We start from the raw sequence: 15470 nt of genomic DNA on the forward strand, positions 1-15470 counted from the left end.
GCTCAGCGGCGGTGGTGACGCGCTGAGATATAGCAGCAGAGTGACCCACGCCGGTGTGCGTTCGCTGATCACACGATCCCTTCCGATACGCAGCAGATATGCGGTGACCGAGGAGACGAGTTCATAGTGCGCACAAATTTTAGATGCGGCTGCATCTCATTCACTCGCCTTGTCCCTGCATCCGGCGCCGGCGTTGTTGTCGGCGTCCGCCCCTCCCGCATTCTTCTCGCCGCGTGAGCTGCGCTCTCCGCCGTTCACCCCCTCTCCAGTCCGATAGCGAACACTCTCTCGCGTGGGGCATTGGATTGGATTCGATTGGATTGGCTTGGATTGGCTTGGCTTGACTTGGCTTGGCTTGGATTAGATTGGATTGGATTCGGATTGGATTGGATTAAAATGGATTGTGTTGGATTGTGTTGCGTCATAGCCGCGGCAGACGCACTGGCGCCGGCGCGTCCCCTCACCGTTATTCGCGCTATAAAACCCAGTGCCTGCGCCGCTCCGCTCCATCGTTCCAGCGCCGTTCCTGCGCTGTCCAACTCTGCAACGTGAACCCCCTATGCGTCGCATCTAATCAGGGGTTCCCGCTAGGGGAGGTGGGAGTTTTTTTGGAGAGTATAAACCTTTCCATCCGTTAATCTTTACTAGGATCAGAAGATGATGTGGGCTGTGATGTGCATGCGCAGTTACATGTTCCTCTCCACTGTGCCAAATATGTGACCGCTAGCACAGCCCACTGATAAAATGGCAGCTCTTGGGGCGAATAAATTGAAAAGGTCTATAGTAATCGTCAGCTGTTTTTGAACTTGAAGCTAAAATAAACAACGATTGTAACATTTCTTAAAGCGAAGCTTTATACCTTTACCCAGAAAGGGTTCTTTCGCGACCATTCGTGTCAATAGAAATTTCCCGTGAACAATAAAAAGGAGTTACTGGCACCACCAGGTAGCGAGCCTGGAACGAATAGATAAACGGAGAGACAGCCCGCTGTCGTACCCATTGAGCTACTAGCCCACGCGGAAACGGGGGAGACAGATGAGGCAGTCACAGCACATACCTAATGGTTTATTCCCAGCATTGTTGCGGATAGCCATGTAACAGCGTCACGAGGCCTCTCGCGCCGCTGAGCGCACCGCCCACGGTCCTTGTAAAGGCCATGTGCGCGCCTTGCGCATGCTCTAGAGTTAGTAAGCATTAAAGGAAGCTCACACCAACGCATGGAGGCGACGAGATTGGCGCAGAGATGGAGGAACAGAGACGTCGTCTAACAACAGGATTGAGCTTTCTTTAATTTTTTTTAAGAAAGAAGTTTCGCTCTTCTGCTTCTCCAATACAACTCAGCCAACCACCATTCATTGACCGTGCATTGATTTCACCTTAGCGGAGAATATCTCGTTGAAGTAATAAAAAATGTGTTGAAGTTCATTTCATTTTTCTCTGGCTTCAATTTTCTAGAGCCACGTGTGTGAATAAAAATGACGTAGCATGGGTAATCGTTGTAAGTGTAGTTTACTGCTTCACTTTCGAACCACCTTCACAGGGTGGATTGGCCCGCAGTTTTTATTGTTTTCCTAGCAAACAGCTTCTGAATAATCCGTGGCAAAGAAATTTCTAAGGAACTATATATCTATATTAATTTAACCTGTTTAAATATATTTCACAATAAAATTTGTGCTTTTTTAAAGCCACAGACAACTTACCAGCCTGTTCATGAGCCATGCCAAGGAGAAGTAATACGTGCCTCCCCGGTACGTGATGAAACACTCCCGGAAGCGCGGCTCGCCTAGACAGTGGCGCCAGATTTCGAGTAGTATATTATTAGTATTAACCTCTGTGCTCCCACTCCTGGAAACGCATGCATGGATGCGTACGGGGGTCAGAGGTCGGAAAAGTTGAACGCACCGAACATTGAATAAAAAACATTAGGGTAAAAGACATCTTCTTGAACACCCTCCTACGAGAGATGAAACGTTTTATTTTGTCCCGTTTTTTATTTATTAGTCAGTGCCTTTTAACTTATTCGGCTTATCCTCCGGACCGACACGTACGTATGACGTAAAATGACCGCAGACACTAGAGCTAAACAGCTTCGCTGTAGAACGCGAGTTATCGTCATCTGGTTTTAAGCCCACTGAGCAGGGTGTCGAACCGGAATTTTTTCGGGTTCGGTTCCGGTTGTGGTTCAAGCCTTTCGGGTTCGGCTCAGGTTCAGTTCCGGCGCACCATTTTGTTCCGGTTCGAACCGGTTCAAACGGGTTCGAACGGGTTCGGAGAAAAAAAAAAGAAGCAAGCGTGTTTTTTTCTGTTAATTTTTTTTGTTCTTGGTTTTCATTTCCTTGTCAGGTTTTCTTGTCAAAAACGAAGCCATAATGTAGGTTTTTTTGTGCAAATGCTTTGTTTTAGCCAAAAATAAGCAACCCTGCAACACTTTTTTCAACTTTGTTCGAAATCTTGAATGCTTGCAGAAAGTAGTCAACCAACACAAACCAGCACTTATATCAGGGAGTCGGAAAGTCCCTCAGACAAAAAAGTACTGCTCTGTCCCCATCACATAACTTACAAACTTGTTTAAATAATTTTCTCTCTTCCCGAGTCTTGGCGTTCTTCTACCGCTGGAATGATGTCATTACAGCGATGTAGCGGCTATTTGCTGGCTTTCCTTAAGTTGCGACATTAAAATGAAACCACAACAGCGAAGCAGAAACGGAAGGCGTATCTGCTGGGACGAGCAATTCCCGCACTACTCCTCTGTGCTGGCAATAGCTATAACTTTTGCAATGCTTCCAGATGCGAAGATAAGAGTGAGAGCTTTGATCTAAAGTGTTGAAGAGTTCCTTTAACTATAAAATGTACTGCAAAATGTTTTCTATGGTAGGTCCACCATTGCAATATTAACTGAAGCGAAAAGAAAAATTCGCTCGGACACATAAGGTTGCGTATTTGTATGAATTTGAAAGCCCGGCTTTTTATGGCCGCAAGTTTATTTTTATTGATTTAGTTTCTTTCATTTTTACAATTTCACTTAATTTATTCTTGGATCATAACACTGCGGTTTCATACCCCGCAGTTGTTTTCTTGAGGAAGAAAAGGACGGACGATTACGACACTCGCTAATGCGAAATTTGAGTGCAGCGCAAACTGTAGTCTTCTCGGCGACGGCGCATAGATGCTGTGCCTAGGAAGTGATCGCGTCATCAGCTAATGCGCCACGGCTCGCGGCATACTCTGTCATTATTTCGTAAGGTGTCGCCACTGTGAAGCACGTCTCGCACGGTCACGGAATTGCGCCCTCCCCCTTACACTTTCGTCATACTTGCAACCTCCGTTTTCCTGCCAGCTCTATCTTCGGTGGCGTCTTCGTTCTCTCGGTTACAACGAGTCCAACGCTGAGGGACTACGCGAAACCACAGGAGCGGGTGCTTAAGGGCTGCGCTCTAACGCATGGCTCTACGTAGCCGCTGTGCAGCCATGTGATCCACTCCCTTCGCCGACAAGTGACGGGCCGCACATCGTCTCCAAATAATGCGTTCTCGCCACAGTCTTCTGGAAGGCAAACAGGTAGCCTCCTGACCAGTGTGCAGCACACGGGTGCCTCGGACGCCTCCCCCTCGGTGCATCTCGCCAGAATTTTCTGGTAATGGGCAGCCTCCCTGCAGACTGCCTATTGCCCCGTCCTACTAAGCAGATGACCCGTCCGTCCACAATCGCTTTAATGCGTACCATTCTTTGCCCACAGCAAGGACCATGTAACCCCCTTCATTTCCACAAAAATACCGATGTCGTAGGAGTTCCACCTGTAATCGCTATAATAGCGTAGAGATAAATGGTCGCACAAAATTTTTGAAAAACTAAAAAATAAAAAAAGTAATCACCGAAACTGGCAAACCGTGTGACACCCTGAATTTCCACAATAATGAGAATTTCGGGAAATTTCCACGTGTAAATGGAGATAATTGGTCGAACAAAATTTATAAATGTAAAAAATTAAAAAAAAAGTAAAATAATTGCGGAAACTGGTGAACCGTGTAACACCCTGGATTTCCACAATAAGGCAGATTTCGCGAGTTACAAATGTAATCGTTATAATAGCGCTAATTGAAATAATTGGTTGAACAAAATTTTGAAAAACTATAAAATAAGAAAAATATTAAGCAATTAAGAAAAATTGGGTAAACCGTATAACTGCCTGCATTTCCACAATAATGGAGATTTCGCGAATATACCATTTGTAAATATAGCAGCGTCAATTGAGATAATTGGTCGGACAGGATTTATAAAAACCAAAAAATTGGCTGTAGAAACTCGCACTGAGGACAAGCGGCATAGGAATGCTACGCGTTAGTAGATAATTGTTTAAATTTCTGCAGAATTTTTTTAGTACCCGGGAGTGTCGCCGTGGTACAGTATTTTGCGTCTCCGCCACCTCCCCCCTCCGCCCTGGCGTCTCGTGGCGGCCCGCCCCTCGTCCCGAAATCACGCATTCTCGCAGGAATCGCCTGCCTGGCAGGCAGCCAGGCAGGCAGGTGGTTTACTGAGGAGCGGGAACTCCTTTTGGCGCGCAGGAGAGCCGGAGCGCGCAACATCTTTTTTAAATGCGAATGCATTTCTTAGTCGGGAGTTGTCGTGCGTTGGCCGGCGTGCGCCTAGCAACAGCTTTGGCGCGTGGCGCGCCTAGCAACCGGAGCAGGTGGTAGCTCGGGCGGGAGTAGCGGAGGGCAAGGGGAGAGGAGGAGCGCGCTCGGCGTGTAAGGGCGCTCGCATCGCGGAGCTCGGGCGGAGTAGCGGAGAGTGAGTGGAGAGGAGGAGCACGCTCGGGCTTGTGAGGGCGCTCAAATTGCGGAGCTCAGCGGAGAGAGCTCGCGCGCTTAAATGCGAATGCATTTTTTAGTCGGGGGTTGTCGTGCGTTGGCCGGCGTGCGCCTAGCAACAGCTGTGGCGCGCCTAGCAACCGGAGTAGGTGGTAGCTCGGGCGGGAGTAGCGGAGGGCAAGGGGTGAGGAGGAGCGCGCTCGGCGTGTGAGGGCGCTCGCATCGCGGAGCTCGGGCGGAGTAGCGGAGAGTGAGTAGAGAGGAGGAGCGCGCTCGGGCTTGTGAGGGCGCTCGCATCGCGGAGCTCGGCGGAGAGAGCTCGGGCGCGGGGCTGGCGTGTTGCGCGGGTCTCTCTCTCCTCTCCGCGTACCCTCTCTCCGCTCTCTGCGCTCGGAAAAATATATATAAATGCTGTGGAGCACGCGCCTCTCTCCGTGACTGCTTGCCGCAGCGCACTCATCGGTGCACCCAATGCATTCGCATTTCCGCACGATCCCCTTCGGGAAGGTGGGGGGAGTTTTTTTTTTTTTTTTGTTCCACCAAATGTCTAGTCACGCACGCGCGCATGCACCCCTGTTTTTGCACAATGAGGCAAATAATTTTGCATTTAAATAAATTGATTGGTCTGCTACGCTTTTCATGTACCCCTTGTTTTAACGGCGCTTTAGCTTTAACACGAAATCATTAGCAGTGCTAGAAGTCGAAAACAGTCCCGTGTCGGCGTCAACCTCCGACTGTCAAGCGTGGCTGGTGGCGTTTAAAGCTATTTCCTCCTGCTCGACTTAAACCCATGCATCGAAGTGCTATCGCATTTACTTTAAAAGTGAAAATAACAAGGCCACAATTTTTTTTTCAATTCTCATGTTCTCCTTGGGCAGTAATCAAAGGACACAACGGCACTGTACAAGAAAAAAGTGATGGTGACGTAAAGTACTGTGAGTGTTTGTGTCTCAGTGCTGTTTTTATATAAGTGCCCACTCAAACTAAAATAAGTCGAACATACGGACTCATTGTTGATGGTGTCCCTGAAGGCCTTCACAAGCGGACCCGGATGCACTCGAATTAACAACATGAAAACTTCACACGATTTTGAACACACTGCAGATAGAAACCATAAAGAACACCCCATGATATGTGGCCGCGGAATATGCGTTCTAACTTAAGTTATTGAAAATGCAAAAAGATAATTTGGGGAGATGGGCAATAACTAAAGCAAACTAATAATGTATACGGGCTTTACATTAAATTTAGGGTAATAATAAGATGAGAACCTTATGGGCCTTGGGAACTGCAGACTATGCAAAATATTGCGTGGTGCCGTCTGGCGAATGGTAAAAATATCTTCGGATGCAAGGTAGGGTACTTGGATGAAAAACTAGAAATCACAGTTTTGAGGCCCCGGAACCGGTTCGGAACGGTTCCTTCAATTCGTTCCGGTTCGGGTTCAGTTCCAAAATGGCGGAAAAAATACGGTTCCGGTTCAGTTCCGGTTCCGGGCAAAAATTCGGGTTCGGGTCTGGTTTTCGGTTCGGTTCCGGTTCCGGTTCGACACCCTGCCACTGAGTTGTAAACCGTTGAGCACGAAAGCACGTGCCCGCACACTGTTACCGATGGTTTGGTGGCAACGTCAAACCCACTATGACAGGCTTATTTTACTGCATCAGCGACTGATATATTCGATTTCCTTCGTGAAAATGTCTGCGTCGCCCGAGCTTACAGGACTGCAACCAGCCACCGTTAATACTTTCCGGTAACTGGCGATATATGCTACACTGTGCGTTAATTCTTCAGTTCTTGAAATCCCATCTTCGCTTTGTTCCTACCGAGATATCCACCACAGAAATATTAGAACTTCCACATACTGAGCCCAATTGCCTGGATGTGTCCATCGGTGAATTGCGAATACCTCCGTCCGCCCCACAACACAACTCGGTCGGTCGGGGCTGCAGCACAAGCCGAGTTTCTACCTGTTTCCAAATCCGAAGCGTCAGTAGAGGTACTTTACTTTTCCCTTGGGTGTTATCTAACTATAGGTGCATATCAGTGCAACGGACACCTTCTGAAAACTTGATGACGGGGACGAGCGACGTCGCGGATGTCTAGCAACGCTTTCAGTGCATTTATTGTGCATGTAGAATGGTAGGGTATACTTCTTAGAATGCGTATAGGCTGAGTGTTGATCAAATGACCCTGATGGTGTAGAAAAACCTCTTACCAAAACTTGTTCACGAGAAAAGAAAAGAACTATTTTCCACCCGAAGTGCGGAAAAATTACGGGCAGAATTCATCTCCCGACGGATCCTGTTAATGCGAAACATTCTTTTGCTGCGTGATGTACTGGGTAGTGTCAGCGTAATCCGCAGATAAGAATCCCTGGATCGAGGCGGAAATGAATTGAGTGATGAGTGCGCGCGTATGTTACTATGTGCCTGTATAAGTGCGCGTGTGTTCGTCTGCGTACGTTGGCGGGCGTGCGAGTGTGCGAGACTGGGTATGTTTGTGTGCCTGTGCACGCGTGTGTGTTTGGGTGCGTGGGTGGGTGTTTGCGTGCACGTGCTGGAGTGTATGTGTGTGTATTTGTGTGCGTGTATGTGTGTTTGTGTGCGCGTGCGTGCTGTGGTTTGTGTGTGTGCGTGCGTGGATGTGTGTTTGTACGTGCAGGTCTATGTGAATCCGTGAGTGTGCGTACGTCGGTGCGCGTGTGTGCGTACGCGCGCTGCGGGAGTGTGCATGCCACGGTCTGAATGCGTGTGCTTGCGGCGGTGTAGGTGTGTGTGTGCGTGTGCGCGTGGGGGTGTGCATATGCGGCGCTTCGGAAGCCCACAACAACTGGTTTGGCATATTCTAGCACATTTCTGCTAAAGGGTCACGAAGCTAGGCAATATGACCATAGAGTAAATATCGCCAAAAAATAAACGAGCGTCAGGTGTTTTAGTACCGTGACTACATTGACGATGACATGAGACGACGACATGATAAGCCGACAGCCCCTGCCTCTAAGAGGCTTCGCCCCTTAACTCCGTTTTGAAATCATACGTTGCGTTATATCAGTACTCAACTTCGAAGTTATATCAACTTCGCTTCGTCCTTTGTCGGAACAATCTTCCGGATAATCGACACACCTTATAAGTCTAAGATTCGGCGCCTATACTCGGATACAACTTAAGAACAGCGACGACGATGATGATGATGATGATGATTGATGATGATTGCTATTCGTTTCCCCTTTGAAGCGTGGTGATGACATGTCATCTTACCAAAAAGGACTAATATAACCATGTTTTACACTCTTGATTTAATACTAGCGCTGCTTAGGGCAGGCACTAAAGCTTATTAGGCCCGAAATACTTTCTTTTCCCTGTTACAGGTGGTAACTGTCCTAGGCAATATTCCCCTCTCTGCTTTTCGTCCACCAGCATTCTAATCTTCTGTTCGTTCCCTCGACAGCCTTGAAGTTAACTTCCTCTATGATACCCTTAAATCCTAGGGCTTCTGGAAGCCCAATATTCCCTTCATGTAGATTTGGATGGATACCCTCACATTCTAACGCTATGTGCCGCATAGTTTCTGTTTCTTTCCGCAGACCACACATAACCCATCATTTTGTGAATACTTCCCCACAAAACTCTTAGTTCGCAGGCAACCTGCTCTAGCCTCAAAAAGCAAACACTGCCCTGGGAATTATCGTAGAAATTTTCCTTTCTGATGTTAATTTTCTCAGCCCTGTACATCTCTAACGACGTTTAGCTTCCATTTTTTCCCTCCATTTATTCGTTTCAATCTGCCTTGCCTCTTTTTTGGTTACCTTAGCTGTTTTGGATTCTCCACTTTTCTTTCCGTATTTCATCGTTAGCCTTCTAGTCTTTCTTAACCACTGCGTGTCCAAGCTTTTCAAGTATAGGTACCGAAAACCCTTAGCTGCCCACCTTCGTTGATCCATTGCCCTCAACCTCATCGCAAAGCATATTTTACTCTGAGCTTCTCTAACTTAAAACGATGCCCAGCCCATATCTCCCTGAACTGTTTAGTTAGTTGTTTTTCCATGCGCGCCTAAGGCCAAACGTCCTACCGTTCTCTGGTTTACTTCAAGGCCTGATAGAACGTCTGATTTTAAGCAGAGTACAGCATTCGCAAACGTGAGACCCGGAACCATTACTCCTTTCCACATTCCTCTTACTACTTCATATTTGTTATACCCCCACAGAGCTCTATGCTTTATTATAGCTGCGTTTCGCTTTCCCTTAACCTTAAGTTGCTCCTCGTGAGTACTTAAGTAGCTATCCCCTTCGTCTTTCCACACTCCCAAATATTTATATTCCTTCACTCTACGTAATTCGCGTGGCTGGATAGACACTACGTCGGTGGTAGCGTCATTGAAACCACTATTCCTGATTTTTCTGCACTGAAATTTAACCCGAGGTCAGTGGCTTCCTGGCCGCTAATATTTATTAGCCGCTGCATATCGCTTTGGCTATCAGCTAAAAGAACAATGTCGTCTGCGTATAACATTCCCGGAATATGCTGTTCTACCACTTCGCCTTGCAGCATATGGGTTAGGTTAAACCCTACTTGACTTCCTTCCAGTTCCTTTTCTAACCCTGCCTTGTAAAGCCTGAACAGTATTGGGCTCAAAGGGCATCCCTGTTTCAGTCCCCGATGGATGTTGACCTGCTGGGCGCATTTCTGTCCTTCCCAAGTAACGTGCACTGTATTGCCTTTATATATTGCTTTAACGAACTGTATTAACTCGTCATCTAATCCCTGGAGTTTCAGCATTCTCCACAGCCGTTCTCTGTTTACTTTGTCATATGCCCCTTTAATGTCCAAGAACATAATCCATAGTGGTCTATTCTGTGCTTTCGCAATTTCAATGCATTGCGTTATCACGAACAGATTGTCATCCAGTCGCCTGTCTTGTCTAAATCCATTCTGCAGCTCCCCAAGTATTTCATTTTCTTCCATCCATGCTTGAATTTATGATTTTATCGCCTCATTACAAATCTATACATCACTGACGTTACTGTGAGTGGTCTGTATGAATCAATACTGGCTTTGTCTCCTCTGCCTTTATATATTAAATTCATCCTACTTTCTAACCAGTCCTCTGGTATTTGTTTGGTTTCTATCACCTTATCTATTGCCCTCATAAACGACTCCTTACTTTTAGGTCCAAGTAGGTTTATCAGTTGCATTGGTATTCCGTCCGGGCCCACTGCTGTCTGGGGGGAAACCTTTTGCTCTGCTTTTTTCCAATCAAGGTTGCTCAAACTTATTTCCCTTTCCGCAGTCTTTTATGGCGCTGATGTTATGGTGCCGGTTTCCGTACCACTATTGTCCTAAACTTCTCACTAATCACTCGATGAATATGTGCCAACGCGTGCTCTCCTTCTAAATGTTCCCCCTCCTCATCAATCAGGAATTTTTGATGGTTATCGTTTTTTGAGCTTAGTGATTTTACATGGTTCCAAAGCTTATTGGATGCGCTTTTGTCCTTCTTCCGTATTTCTGCCATCCATTGTTCGCTTTTCTGCTTGATCTTTGCTTGCACCATTTTCTACACTTCTAGTTTTTTCCCACGGTAGATATCCCACTTCTCCTTCACTACTGCCGGTTCCATACCAGTTCTTTTTGCTTCTCTATGTTCTCTCGACGCCTTTCTTCGCTGGTCAATAGCCTCTTTTATTTCCTTATTCCACCAGCTTCTCGGCTTTCTCTTCCCTTTCCATCGGTTTCGTTCCTTTGCTTCATTCATCTTACCCTTTATGAACGCAATCATTTCGTCGTAATCCCAATTTTTGCCTGGGTATTTATTGATTTCATCTTCCAATCTATCAGCGATGATCTTTAACTGCTCATTATTCAAAGTATTTCCTCCTATTGTACCTATTTCTGCATTTGTCCGGGTTGCGCCTCCAAAGTGCAAGCTAAACCGCTTGTGGTCGCTTCCTAAGCTGTCTGTTCTATTTTCATCTATCCTCATTTCCCGCAGACTTCCGTATACTGTCTCGGATACTAAACTGTAGTCCATGCTGGACTGTCTGTTACCGCTTTCCCACGTTATTTGTCCGACGGAAGGGGCCGCTGTGCCTCATCTGCGCAGCCCGATGATAATCCGCGCGGCGCAAGTGTTGCGTCGCTGGGAATATTTTGAACATAGCACCAGCAGCTTCGGTGATTTTTGTGACTTAAAATACTTATAAATTAATGCAGCGACGACAAACTAACTACGTGAGAAAACGGAGACGATATCCCGCCTTCATAGCAACCTCCTTTCAAAATACGCGCGCCCGTTGACATCCGGGTCCGTCGCTTAGGCGGAGTGATACCTTACATGACAAAACGGCAAAACTAATGCAGACAGTGATCATGAACATTGATTGACCGTAGGGTTTAACGCTCCGACGCAACGCAGGCGATGAGGCGCGCCGTAGTGGAGGGCTCCGGATTAATTTTGACCACCAGGGGATCTTTAACGTGCGCCGAAATCTCTTACACACGGGCGTTTTTGCTTTACGCCTCCATCAGAAAAGTGGCCGCCGCGGCCGGGAATCGAACCCGCGACCTCGTGCTCAGCAGCGCAACGCCTTAGCCACTGAGCCACCGCGGCGGATAGTGATCATGAACAGAATCTTGTAGCATAAAAAACGTGAGAAACAGCGCGAAATAACGGGACGCCGAGCAGAAGACAGACACATAGAGCTGTGTCGTCACCCTACGTGCCGTTAGTTCCTGCTGTTTCTCGCGTTTTTAACATGCACCAACCAGCCCCCTTGATCCCCATTCTAGGATATATCTTGTAGGGCCTGCCGTACCACAACTTGCCCACACAAAAAAGCAAGCAAACGCCATCACCCTGACAACGTATAAGGCAAACGTCAACCTCGCTCATTTTGCGATCATCGGAAAGGCCCTTAAATTCTGCTGATAGTAATTTTGAAGAAATCAAATAGGCCACTCTCTGGGCACAAAAGGAGCGGACGAGAAATACCAAATACGCAGAGGCGATCTTTTGAAATATAGGCACACTTCAAGAGAAAAAACGTGTCGACGCCATAATGGATATGTCACTGATCCAGACACTCTCCCTAAACGCCCTCACCCACCGATAAACACAGATCCAAACCTTGACACAAGAACAACCGAAAATCCAAGCTCCCATTCTTTAAATAGAAGTTCAAAAACCATTGAAACAGAGTATACGCCGATGCCGGGACGTTGGAATGTACAAAGGCAACAACTGTTGTGGTTGGCTGTAGTGACAATCGCTGTGACTTCATTATCCTCCTCCACACATGAACGGAAATAGCGGAACTCGGAGCCATCATCTCGGCGAACCGCCAAGTGCAACTACCTGACACATCATTACTCATGCTCGAAAGGCCATTAGTGTCTTGGACGCAGGCAGACTACTAAACACTTAGAAAGATTTCCAATCCACCATGATAAGAGTTTACATCTCATTAACTCCCGGACACAAAGGTCGGGAGGGGGGGAGGGGGGGCGACGACATTCCCTACCGAGGTCCACGCGCACGCGCATAACGTGCTTCCTGTTCACCGCAACTACCCCCTCTCCCCCCTCTCGCGAAATTTGGAGAACGGATCGTCGTTCTCCGCCTAGGAACACCATCCTTCCCCGTGCGACACAGGATCTCTTCTGCCAAAGAATCGCAAACTCTTCGCCGGGTACAAACAAACGCGTATATCGACAAATTTAAATGGGCGAAGATGTTTGTTAGTAAACGTGGGATGTTAACCTAAAACTGTGCTATATTATACGAGGAAGTACCGACTCTGTCCTGCGAAACTTGGTCATATCCACTGGAAATGCTGAGGGGTGAACAACTCAAACATTCCATATTTGTGCTATATCGGAGCATGGGAGGCGGCCCTGACGAGCTTGTGCCGCCAAGATCAACGTAAGCTGCTTCTGGGGCAGTGGATTTCAGGTTCACTACCTAGTGGTCTGCCATCTTTTTACTCCCTCTTCACAAACTATCACTAAATCATGCTCAATAAAGGTCTTTGTCCATCACTCTGTTTATCTGTGTTTTAAAAAAACGAGACCATAAGTCACGCCTCGACCCTTGAGAATAAACTGTTTGAAGCTCTTCCAATTCCACCTTCTCGCACTAAGTGACCGATATCCGCAGCCAGCCGCAGGTTTTTGCACCCACGTGGTGAGCCCCACAACATAGATGGTATGTGTATTTCTTCTGCAGCGGGGATTAAAAACCCTTGAGGCTAGGGTAGCTCTCGCGACTGAAATTCAGTTCTCGGAGTGCATAGATGGTAAATGCAGAAACTCCCTTTTATGACGCTCCCTTGACGCCGAAGTAACGCTTTTATGTCAGGCATCTTAGATAATCTGCAATAGAACTAGTGGTAAGACCGTTGGCTATGAAGGAAATAACTGTATGCATGACAGAATTACTGGCTCTTATGGTGAAGCAGTTCGTAGTAGCCATTCTCAAGGTGATAACGTTCAATTATGCTTTAGTTCGGGCTCCTTGGTCATGATACGATAATCGCATCCCGATTTCGCGTATAATCTTGCTGCCACTGGGGAAAGGATTTTCATGATAGAATTGTCAAAGTGCGGGGCAAATTACGTGCGGACCACTGTGCGCAGAAACATTGGCTGGGAGCCAGATAAACGTTACAGTCAACGTGAAACGCCGTATTTTGCCTTTACAAACTCAAGTAGTACCCATGGTTTATTCTTTCAGCCCGTTTTTGGCTTCCTGCGCTCCGAAGTGTCGACCAACCCTTAAAATTTGTCCCAGAAAGCACGCAGTTTTTTTCGCACAATATCAAACCTCGTGCATTCTTTGAGCTACGGTATTTTTTCCGCGGTGTACTAGCTTTACAGGTTTCATGAGCTCCACGCAGAGTTTTAGGGCCTTTCACAATAGGCGGTGGTTGCACTGAAAGCGCAGCCGTAAACCTAACAGCTTCCTATTGCCCTCGCGGCTTCTTAGCACGTTCGCCCTTTCTGCGAAGACGACAAGGAAGCGGGGTCCACTGTCGTCAAGTGACCAGTCTCTCACTGGGTTGTTTATGGCTGCAGCTACTCGTCCTCCCAAGGGGGACAAAGAACACGACCGCACGGAGAAGCCCGACACGAAGGGAACACACTGTGAGAAAGCCCATCGCCCTTCCTTCCCGCTGCTATTCTTTTTGGTTTTTCATTCTTGGAGTACAGTGTAAACCGCCTGCCATAGAAACAAGCTCTGCCTAGCACATTTGTCGGAAGGCCCTGTTTATGATCCATGTACGCAAACAAGCTAAGAAGGTTTTTCCCTCCGAGTCGCGTTACGACCTTTCCTCCGCTTGTAAAAGGTTTTTTTTATGGACGTGTTAAGCCGCGCAAACAAAACCGGGCGTTGTGCCGGGAGCGGTGAGAAGATTAACGCTTGGGGCAGCGAATGCAGGCCCAACAGCTGTAGTTGACACGGTTAAACACAAGGGAAACCCCGTTTGACCACGCTGCAAGTAAGCAATCAATATAAGAAACGACTGCCCTTTTTTCGAGGATTGCAGTCTTCTTGCGCGCCCGTTAGAGAAATTTGTTAGTAAGAAATTCACGAATTCAGTTGAAGAGAGTTAAGCAAAAAGTAGTGTTGCCCCAAATGAGGCCAACGTAAGCCTTCATATTTAGTTTAAGAAAACACTTCCACACACAAGGTAGAGAATATTGTTAGAAGAAGATGCAACACGTAGTGCATGGAAACCACTGCTAATGACAAAATCTCCGCAATATTCTCCCGTCCCTTTTCTGCTCCACAGTGGCTGCAGACCAACAAACGTCTAGAAATGGTTATGCAACTTTTTAAGCGTATCGCAACGCTTTCGTGACATCGCAACTACTCAAAGATCGCATACTCCGTATAAACTTCAGGGAGGCACCACCGGCCTCTTTCCGGAGAGCGGGAATCGTGAATAACGTACGGCAATTCACGATTAGGTAAACTTTCTAGGCCTAGCACTCCTTGCTCTTTTGCAGCGTAACCTTCTAGAAGCCTCCTCCTATATTACCTATCGTGTTCCAGACTTGGCTTCTCCTCTTTGCGCATCGGTCTAGTTCTTGTTCTTGTGCCCCATCTGTTTCGCGCCGTTATTTCCCTTGTGCAAACTGCGTTTCCCTTCTGCGTGTTCCCGGGCCCACCATGTTCAAACGGTTATCACGATACCGTTCTCTTGCTGCTTTACTACTAGTTCTAAATCTCGACATTCGCCAAACACGTTCACTATCTACTGCCCGCCTACGTTGATGGTATCGGCGTTCCTCTTTGATAAAGCCCGAATTACATTCCGGTGTGGTGTTTGATCAACTCCTGCTGTAACAAAACTTGCTCATATTATCAACCGAACGTACTCCCATTTTGCATACCTGTCTCACGATATCTCTACATGAACGAAATTGATCTGAGCAGCTAGAAATACCACGCGTCCCGTTTCAAATGAGAAAGCACACTTGACTGCAAAGTAGAAGTTCGATCCACGGCGATGGGGGGAGCCAGCATCCGCCTCAGTTCCTTGGAAGGAAGCCTTAAAAGTAAGGTGTTCTTCTTTTATATATCAGGTGTCCTTCAGGATGCCTTAGAAGCAACATGGAAGCGAGAAAAAATAGTTTGATGCAAATCTCACACGCAAGAAATCA

This window comes from Haemaphysalis longicornis, unplaced genomic scaffold, assembly GCF_048455015.1.
Source record: "Haemaphysalis longicornis isolate Haplotype H1 unplaced genomic scaffold, Haemaphysalis longicornis Haplotype H1 scaffold_3, whole genome shotgun sequence".
NCBI lineage: Eukaryota > Metazoa > Arthropoda > Arachnida > Ixodida > Ixodidae > Haemaphysalis > Haemaphysalis longicornis.